Here is a 10,536-nt window from a genome sequence, read left to right on the forward strand (position 1 = left end):
AAGGAAAACCTCAATCACAAAATGCTAAGTATATCTATACATATATTTTTAAATAATACAAGAAAAAAATTTAAAGTTATACATAAAATAGTAAAAATAAAAAAGGTAAACATATATAGATTTAAAAATAGTCCCTGAATAACTCTAGTACCCACATGGTATATAAAATTACAACTAAAAAATATTTAGACACTAGGGCTGATGGTGCTACATGTCAACACTATATGTTACTGAAAGCTTTGTGCTGAGCTAAAATCCTAACTGAAAATATGTTGGCTAGTAAAGAATTTACTGAATGGACAAAGTCCTCAATCCACAGTCCTATTTCTGGACTATTCTTAAACCCATCTCTCCTTGACTAGGTAATTTTTCCTAGAAATACAAGTAATTTCTTAGCATTTAGATTTCCACTCAAATGTCATTTTCTCAAGGAATCCTAATCCTACCTTTCAAACCATATCAGTTCTTAGTATTATATACTTTTATACCATTATTTGTAATATACTTTATTTATTTTGATTACAAATTCATAAGACAAGAACAGGTCGCTATAAAAAAAGGAATAGGATAGGGGCACCTGGGTGGCTCAGTTGGTTGGGCTTCTGACTTCAGCTCAGGTCATGATCTTGGCAGTTTAAGTTTGAACCCTGTTTCAGGCTCTGTGCTGACAGCTCAGAGCCTGGAGCCTGCTTTGGATTCCATCTCCCTCTCTCTCTCTGCCTCTCCCTGGCTTGTGCTTTCTCTCGATCTCTCTCTCTCTCAAAAATAAATAAAAACATTAAAAACATTTTTTTTAAAGTAAGGCAAAACAAGGTAATGGAAATGAAAACTACAACTGCCAAAATGTAAAAGTAAACCCAAGGGCTAGAAGGTACATTTGAAGTGCTCCCTTACAACAAAAAGCAAAAGAACAACACAAAAAAGCAAACCTAAGAGAATTGAACTCAGGAGACCTGGAGTCTAACAGTTAAGAGTTCCTGAAAAAAAAAAAAGAAGGGGGAGAGGGGTGTTTAATCAAAGAAGTAATAAAGATGGAATTTTCCAAAACTGAAGACAGCAATCAATCTTATACTAAAATGGTTAGATGTTTACCTCTGAGGAAGGCAGAAGCTTGGGTGTGGGAAATAATTACAATTTTTATTTTTATTTTTATCCTTCTGCATGGTTTGATTTTTTTTTCACAGATGGATTGTTTTTAAGTTGATTTCATATAAATTTGAAAACAACACAACTGGAACATTAAGGATGAGATGAAAAATTATGCACATTTTTTTTCCTTTTTGTATTTAAAAATTCTTTTCAGTGTCTTCCATTATGGTGTTTGGAAACTCCTGCCTTCCTCTCCTTGCTCCAATCCAAACACTAGCTCTCCTCCTGAGCTTGGTAAGCCTCCAAAGCTTGGAAGCAGGCAGGACCTGTCAGGAGAGGGCCAGGGCAAGGGTGAAGCGAGTGAAGAACTCACCTTAGGTCTAAAAGTAAAGTGGGTGCCAAAAACCTCAGTAACCAAGATAAATAATATTTTAATGCAATATTTTAAACTTCAAAATTAATACAAAAAATCCATAATGGACAAAATCTCAAAATTTTTGATAAAGTCATGAACAGTATTAGTGAACCTTCTTCCTGCCTCAGGTTCCAGTATGGTTCAGCACCACACTGCTGCTGAGCATGAACAAACTTCAGAATCCATGGTATCTTATTAAGGGGTTCAAGCTCCTTACTTTTCCCACTTTGTACCAATCAAAGATGGCCTGACGTGTGGGTCAGAACGGAGTGCATCCTGGAAAGAGATTTGTTTGAGGGCATCTATGGTCCATTAGAGGAAGTAGGGTGCTATCCCTCATGAAAGTTTCTTGACGAATTTACTCTTATCTCTCTCTGCACACACTTTCACTAGGAATGTGGCAGACAAGGAAAGTACTTGCAGCTGTGAAGAACAAGGAACATAGAAACAAACTCAAGGGACCTCAATAGGATACTTCCCTCTTCCTGACCAATATGTCACCTGTCCCCAACAGAAGAGCCTGCTACATCCACCACCACCCACCAGATAGCTGACACTTACGGTTTCGGTATGAAGTCCAAGGAATAGGCAAAGAACAATTGTGATGCACCTAAGTGGATACAGGAACCAGCTAGAGGAAAAACAAGCACAAGACCCAGAAAAGATGGTATAGAGCAAAATGGAACTCTTGGGGGAGAAAAGAAGACAACTGACCCATAAAATAATAACAAAAACATAAGAAAAGTTAATGACAGCACATGCATACACACACATACACATTATAATCTTTCTGAGACTTAGGAAAACAACATGATTTTTAACTTAAAGAAATGGTGAATTGAAGAGAGAAAAATTGTAATGAAACTGAATGATCAGGTGGAGGAGAGGTCTAACAAGGCAGAGGAAGAAGTACGAATACATGACAAACATAAAGAAAAATATACAACAATTGGATGTTATGACGACTACATATTGATAAATATACATGACTGGTATAACTGACAGAAATATCAGGCACAGAAACCAAAACTGCTTACTTGTGCCCACCTAAAAGATTCAGAAGAACATCAGCAGAATCTGAATATACAGCAGAGAGATCAATAACATTCTCCGAGGGGCACCTGGGTGGCTCAGTCGGTTGAGCGTCCGACTTTGGCTCAGGTCATGATCTCACAGCTCGTGAGTTCAAGCCCCGCGTCGGGCTCTGTGCTGACAGCTCAGAGCCTGGAGCCTGCTTCTGGTTCTGTGTCTCCCTCTCTCTCTGCCCCTAACCTCCTCGCATTCTGTCTCTGTCTCTGTCAAAAATAAATAAACATTAAAAAAAAAATTAAAAAAATAAATGCATTAAAAAAATAACATTCTCTGAGGAAGATGCAAATCTGCTGGCCTCCAAGGTCTTATTAAAACCTACATAGTTGTAGTTCATAGCATCTGAGTGACTCAAGTTCACATCAGACTGAGAGCATACCTGTTTCTCTTCTAAGCCCTGTCTTATACCCATAAGCCTAGAGCACGCCAGGATGGAGACTTGTCTGAAAACTTCTGGAGACCTCCTCAACTGGGCCAAGTACACGTCATCAATCTTGAGATACTCAATGCTCAGTACAGTCCCCAGTGCACTGGTCTGAAACAGCTTGTCATGCATTTTCGCAGCCTCCACAGCCTAACACAGCTTGATCGAATTACCTTCTTGAATGCTGTGCAGTTACCCAAGGTTTCTAGGATAACCCGACTATAGAGACCATTCTGAAAGGAGAAATGGGAATCCTAAAATGGGAAAACAGGAGTTCCAGAAGAAAAAGAAGCAGATGTTGGAGAGGAAATTGTTAGGTCAATAACATTTTTAAATTTCTCTAAGCAAAGGAAAGATGTGAATTTTCAGATTATAAGGTCTCACTGAGTTCCAGGAAGGGCTCATCGGAAAAGGCACATATTAATGTTGTATTTTTTCCTGATAAAATTCCTGAATTCTGAGGAGTCATCTTCATGAGCTACAAAACAAAGAAGTGGTTATTTGCAAAGGAAAAACAATTACATTTAGCACTGAACTTTTTATCCACAACAAAGAAAGTGAGAAAGGAATTAATCATTTAGCAGAAAAGAAAAAGATATGTGTGAATATGCAATAATTCAAAAAAATATTTAAAAAGGTGTACTTCACTGGAAGCAATTACTAGATAAAGGATTCTAATGAAACAATTAGCAGAGGAGAAACCTCAAGAGAGGAGAAGACAAGATGACAGAATTACTGAGAATATAAATTTTGAAATTAGGGACAGCCATGTTTAGTTAATTTCAGGCCTTTGGGATATAAACAAATGAGATGTGCTCAACTTCTGTGTTATCTCTTCAAAAACGTTTTTTAAATGTTTATTTTTGAGAGAGAGAGAGAGAGGGAAAAAAGAAAAAAAGAGCGTGAGCAGGGGATGGGCAGAGAGAGAGAGAGAGAGAGAGAGAGAGACAGAATCTGAAGCAGGCTCCAGGCTCTAAGTTGTAAGCCCAGAGCCCGATGCAGGGCTGGAACTCACGAACCAGGAGATCATGCCCTGAGCTGAAGTCCGTCTTTAAACCAACTGCCACACAGGTGCCCTTGTGTTATCTCTTTTTAGAAAGATACTTATCCTGAGCCTCATCTTTCACTCTGCCTGACAGCTAGGAAATGAGGGAAATTAGAGCGAACTTCAAAGACATATATTGAGGAAGAGACATACCACAAACCACAAACTGATCACACCTGTGAGAGAGTTAAACCATAGTGTTTGTACTCTGTATTGAGGTCCCTTTGAAACCTCAGCTTAGCTCAGCTAATGTATTAGGTTGAATCATATGAAATTGCTGATGTTCATTCAATAGTTGTTGACCTGGGAAAAATGACAAGTTTCTATGGTTCAATCTAATAATTCCTATTATAGAGATCAGTTGAATTTCTGTATTATAAATTCAGATGTCTCCCGGTTCCTGTTTTTGTGCCTCTGTTTTCCTCAAGGGGACTTTGAATGAGTCAATCTTACTCCTTCAGGACAGGAGGATTTCTTTGTAAACAAAGAAATGAGTGAACAATGAAAAGTGACAGGAGAAATGCTCTGATTATAGTCTGTCAGAGGATATAAGGAGAGTGAGATTTAGAGGATTCTTTATTTGCTTCAAAAATAGGATAGATTTTTGTAGATATCTTTGTATTGTGTGTTCTTTCTGCTTGTACTGCTCGTGTGAATTTTTCTGTGTATGCTTGTTTTTTTTTTTTATTTCTTATGTGTGCAACATTTTTTTTTTTTAATTTGTGACAATTCTTAAGCCTCAGATGAAGGCAGATTCCTCCAAAAAGTATTCACACTTGCTTCTGCCAGTTACCTGGGAATACTACCAATCCTTTAAGTGATTAAAGAAGCATTTATAATTAAATGTACAGCTTAAATTGTGTATGATAATACAAGTAGTATTAACTGGTGCTACAAATCCATGAGAGAGCTGGCACGTGGTTACAACTTCTCAGGGAGCGTTCTTCCCTCTAGCTTGGCTCAGGGTTGAGGCAAATGTTTTTGCATTCTTCCAGGGGTAAAGAGGGATGAGGATAGCTTAATCCCTGTTCACCCTTATCCTGAGGCTCTATAGCTTTTAGCTGGGTCTGTTTCTAGGGCAGTCCTAGAAATTCAGTCCTTTTTGTGGCAATTCTGACCTCAAAACTGAAGTTCACCCCATTCAACAAAGACCTTCAGGATAGAAGTGGTTTCCATCATTACCATAGTACTCCATGCTCCTGCTTTGGGTTAGATGTTATCTTGAGAAGTCTTAAATTAATTAAAAAAAATTTTTTTTTGGTTATTTGATACTTTCATTGATATATTTTTAATTTTTTAATGTTTATTTATTTTTTAGAGAAAGAGAGACAGAGCATGAGTTGGGGGCAGGGGTGGGCAGAGAGAAAGAGGGAGACACAAAATTCGAAGCAGGCTCCAGGCTCTGAGCTGTCAGCACAGAGCCCCATGCGGGGCTCGAACCCAGGAGCCCTGACATCGTGACCTGAGTCGAAGTCAGACACTTAACCGACTGAGCCACCCAGGAGCCCATCACTGATATTTTTATAAAATATTTTACTCAGTATTTTTGCTTGTTTTGGCAGGAATATTGATTAAAATAGCCTAGTAGGCCATATCACCACAACTTAAAGTCAATAATGAAAGTAAAAAAATATTTTCAATGTTAAATTTGCAAAAGCATTAAGGAGTTTAGAGCTGGGTATATCTGGCACATTGATACCCACCCTCTTCACCTGCCTCCACCCACTGTCCCCATTATTTTACTTATAGCATCTGATTTACATGGGACTGACCAGCCAACTTGAACCATGTACACAAGGTTCAAATAGAGTTTTTGGAGTTGAAATTCCCATGTGGAATGTTAAAAACTCAATGGCTCTTGATTACCAGATATTTGATACTTGAATATCTCCGCTCCATAGCAAAACATTCCTTAACTGGATATCAAAATAAATCTCCAAATGTGTCCTAGATATATTTTGCTTGATGATTAAAACCTTTCAAAGACCGAAATATGACAAAATGCATGAGGTAATTATAACAGAAAGATTAATAAAATGAATGTGCATCTTAAGCCATAAATATCAAAGAAAATGAGGATCCTCTTCTCAAAAGTACATAGTGCATAGTTAAAATATTAGTCAATGAACAGGAATGGAAAACAATCCCAGTCTTCCTATGAGTACAATGTGAAGTTGTAATATTTGCATGTCCTGTTTCTTTCTCATTAAGTTCTTCCTCTAAGACAATTTACAAAAGAAATTCTTTGTACATGATGTCTCCTTCATGGACTCTTAAAAGTATTGGCATTATAGACACAAAATGTGCAGTGAAACATTCCTTTGTTTTTTACATAGTTCCATGGGAAGGAACTTATGCAAATTACAGTCACAGACAAAACATATCCTGATGACATCATGATTTCCAACTGAAAACTTTCCAACTCTAGAAGAAAAAAATGTTTCTTCCAACCTTACCCTCCCCCACTAGTGGCAACAGGCACATCCAGCTGTTGTTTTCACAGAAGGGAGTCTGTTGAAGCACCACCCTATTGTTGCTGGTCTCATCCTTCAGCAAATTTGCAGAATGCTAAAATCGGTTCCTCATGTTATGGTCAAGGCTGGAGTTCTTTGTTCTGTAACTCCTTTCTGATTAAGATTTTCAAGAAGTTATTAAAAATAATAAACAAAGAAATCAGAGCAAATGTTATTAAGGGATACACATAGTCTTGCTTGCCATCCTGACCAAATACTAAACAGTTGCAAGCTGTTATAAAAATGAATGTATAATTAAAATCATAAGCCAAAGAAATTAAAACCTTTAAGAATTTCATCATAATAAGATATATCAATTCAAAACAAGATTTTAAACTGATTTTGGTGGGGAAGTTGAAAATGTCATACTTTCTAGCTTCATCATTGTGGTTCAAGCAGAAATCATTTTGGCCAATGCAGATTAAAAATAGTAAATGCAATTAGTGTCTTCTTAGAGGGAAATATCCCTACTAGTGCTATCATTATTATAGTGCCTAGTATCAAAATCATTGCATTTCAGCCCAAATCCTGGAGAAATTAGTTGAGGTAAAAAAAAAAAAAATGTTTTCTGATCATATGACCAGGTATTTGGTACCATACCTTCCCAGGGACAAAAGAAGTTTCTGAACCCCCAGAGCAGAGGCCACAAGTGCCTAACACAGTGTCTGGTAATATAGTTTTGCAATACATGTCATTACGTAGATAAATCATGGGCCCTAATTTGAATGTGTAGGATTTTTGAAGAAATCGATACAATGTAGGTATATGTTATGCCACACTAATGTTTTTTGAATAAATGAAACTTTAATCCAAAATAATGAGTCTGTTGTGAAAAGATATTTTTTACTAAACATATATCATATAGCAATTAATTGGACTAAAATTCAGGAAAGGAATTCCTATTCCAAGCCCCTTACTAGGCCCATCGCTTTAACAGTCATAATGATAACTTCCTCTCAACCTGTTGGAAATTAATTAGGAAGATGATGGATGGAAATGCTAAGACAAATAAATCAAAACAAGGCTGGGCCTCTGATGTGCTTTTGGACCTCTTGTCAACTCTCTGAACTTTTGCTTGGTTTCTTTTTCTGTACAATTAGAGAGTTAGACTTGAACTGTTTGTTTTCCAATTCCTTTTAGCCCAAGTGTCTGACAGAAATGCTCTGATGGTGGAGCTTCTAGGACTCAAGTGGAGCCCCCTCTCAGCACTGGCTGTGAGGCCAGCTTCTCTGGGTCAGGGCTGAGGACGCCTCAGAACACAAACAATGCACGAGGCAAGGAAAAGAGATTCAAACATTTATAATTTTAGAGAAAAAGAAGGAAGAGGTGGAGAGAAAGGAAAAAAATGCACTAGTTCATGCCTAGCTCCAAGTTTAAAATGCCTCAAGTTTACTTTTTTACAGTATTTTGAAAAATGGTTGACAATTTTTCATTGTCACTTTTTACACGTTTTTGGTGTGTTTGTTTTTCATAAAATAGAACCAGGGGATTTTTATCTTCTCACAATTGTAGTAGTTTCTCTATATTCATCCTAGGAGGTGGCTGTGATACCACTACTTGATGCCAACCAGTATCTATTTCTCCCTCTTCCTTTCTAGTAAAACGGTGTTTTTTTTTCAGGCTGGCAATGTGCCCAGTTGAAACTAATTACTTACCCAGACTCTCTAGCATGTTGATATGGTCCATGTGTCAGAATTCTGGCCAATGACATGAAAGCAGAATACTAGGTGGGAATTTCAGGAAAGCTATTGATTTCTTGATTTAAAAACTACTTATTTGCCTTTGATTTACTGAATAAATTATTGGCACACATCCTTTGCCCTCCACCCTTGTTACTTATTTCTGCATGGAACATGGGCATGATACTAGAGGCACATCAGCCATTTTGCAACCATGAGAACAAGACTCATAAAGTCCAGAAGACAGAGAAATGGAAAGAGCCTGAGTCCCAAAAGGCATTGTGGCACTACCATATTAGCCTTGTTCTAGGTGAGTAAAAAATAAACCCTAACTATTTAAGCCGAACTCAGTTCTTAACTGATATAGAATTCAAGCTTTTCTTCCAACCATCCCCCAGCCCTCTCCCAAATCCTTGGGGTACATGAAATAGCATCATCAAAGCCAATGGTTAACAACTTTTGGGTTACATGAATCAAAGCCAGTAACAAAGATGACAACACTCAGCCTTATATGGAAGGGATTCAAAGCTGAGTGAAGCAGAGATTCACAAAAACAAAGGGACTAGGGGTGCATTGTGGGAGAAGGTGGTGGTGGGTCAGAGACCAACACACAATTGTGTGAGGTACTGCATAAGAGACCGTGGCAGAGTGTCTATAGAGATTGGACATTAAGAACTATAGCTGGTAGAGAAGCACTGAAAGTAGCTATGAGCACATCTGTAGGCAAGGGAGTAAATGGATGACTCTGAGGAACTTACATGAATATCAGTAGAGCAGACTGCTTGAGGAATAGCTGAAAAGCAACAATGGAAGCACTTTCAGTAACATAAGGAATCAGGGAAATGATGGAAACCTCCAATTATTACAGACTCAGACCTATTCTTAGGCTCTTAATAACATAAGTTTAAGATTCTCATATGATTATGCAAATTGAGTTTTGAGTTAGGAAAATAGGGGGTATGTGTCTCAAAGACTATATTCGACTGATCAAATTAAAGGAATGTGACATGTCATGAACCCTAAAGGAGACTGTTTTATATTAGACTCACAAATGTAACACATAATTACTCTTATTTGCAAAGGAAATGTAGCTTTCTTATTTCACTTTAATTAATCTAATCCTCATCTTGCTGTCTCATGCAGCCTCACTGGCAGTCAACAGTAGGAGATGGGAAGGATAAGAGAAGCTTCCATTTACAAATGAATGATATCTCAGAATCTTCACATTTAAACAGTTTAATGTTCTTCAATCTCTGGTGTGAGGTTGTGGAGAGGGAAGAGTTCCCATGTGACCACATAGAAGCACAGAATAGAAGGTCTTCAATTTATGTGTGCTTTCCTTTCTCTGTCAAGGAATAGCTACACTGATCTGGTAGGTAGATCAATATTCACTGGTGAGCAACTAGTTCTGTCTGGCCATTTGGGTAATCTACTTGATTTTGGTAAGGCAATCTTACCAGTCTGCTGTCTTTGAGTCTGGCCTTAGACCAGCCTACCTACTCACTAAGGAGTCCCTTTAGTCAAAAGCATTAAGAGCACCAAGGGATGAACCTAAAATCTGTGTTTGAACTCAGGGTTCCGGAAATTCTCATGTGTTCTGATACTTACCTGAGACCAATGTATTGTCTTTGAAGACTCAGACATTGACACTGTCAGAACCTAAGACAACATTTGAGTGACTGAAGCACAATATCCATACTTAAGAACAAGTTTAGACCATGTAAAAAACTCGTGAAACGGAGCCAGAAGCCTTGATACAAAGTCTCCAGCTATGGAAATCTTTTATCCAAGCAAAGTGAATCAGGTCCAAACAAAAAGGCAGAGGGAGGGAAAATTTGCTCTCTCTACTTGAGTTGAGATAGCCATCTTCTCCTGTATTCAGACATCTGTACTCTGGGTTCTCAGGCTTTGACTCAGACCAGAACTTACAGCATCAGCTGTCACCACTCCCCACTTTCCCCAACCCCATCCATCTTAGGCCTTTGGACTTACACTTACATCACTGGCTTTCTTGGATGGGACTTCTTGGTCTCTATAACCACATAAGCCAATTCCTACAATCTCTCTCTCTTTATTTTATATATAATATGTAATATATAATATAATATATATAAATATACATACATACAGTAGTTTCACATTTTCTCTTTTCTTATGTGATTATTTTTGCTTAATTATTACAATTACTAAGAGGGTTGTGTTAAAATCTCCAAATATGATTTTAGATTTGTCTTCATCTCCCTTTCTATCTATTAGTTATTACTTCATGTTTGTCAAAACTC

Source organism: Leopardus geoffroyi, chromosome B1 (assembly GCF_018350155.1).
Source record: "Leopardus geoffroyi isolate Oge1 chromosome B1, O.geoffroyi_Oge1_pat1.0, whole genome shotgun sequence".
Lineage (NCBI taxonomy): Eukaryota > Metazoa > Chordata > Mammalia > Carnivora > Felidae > Leopardus > Leopardus geoffroyi.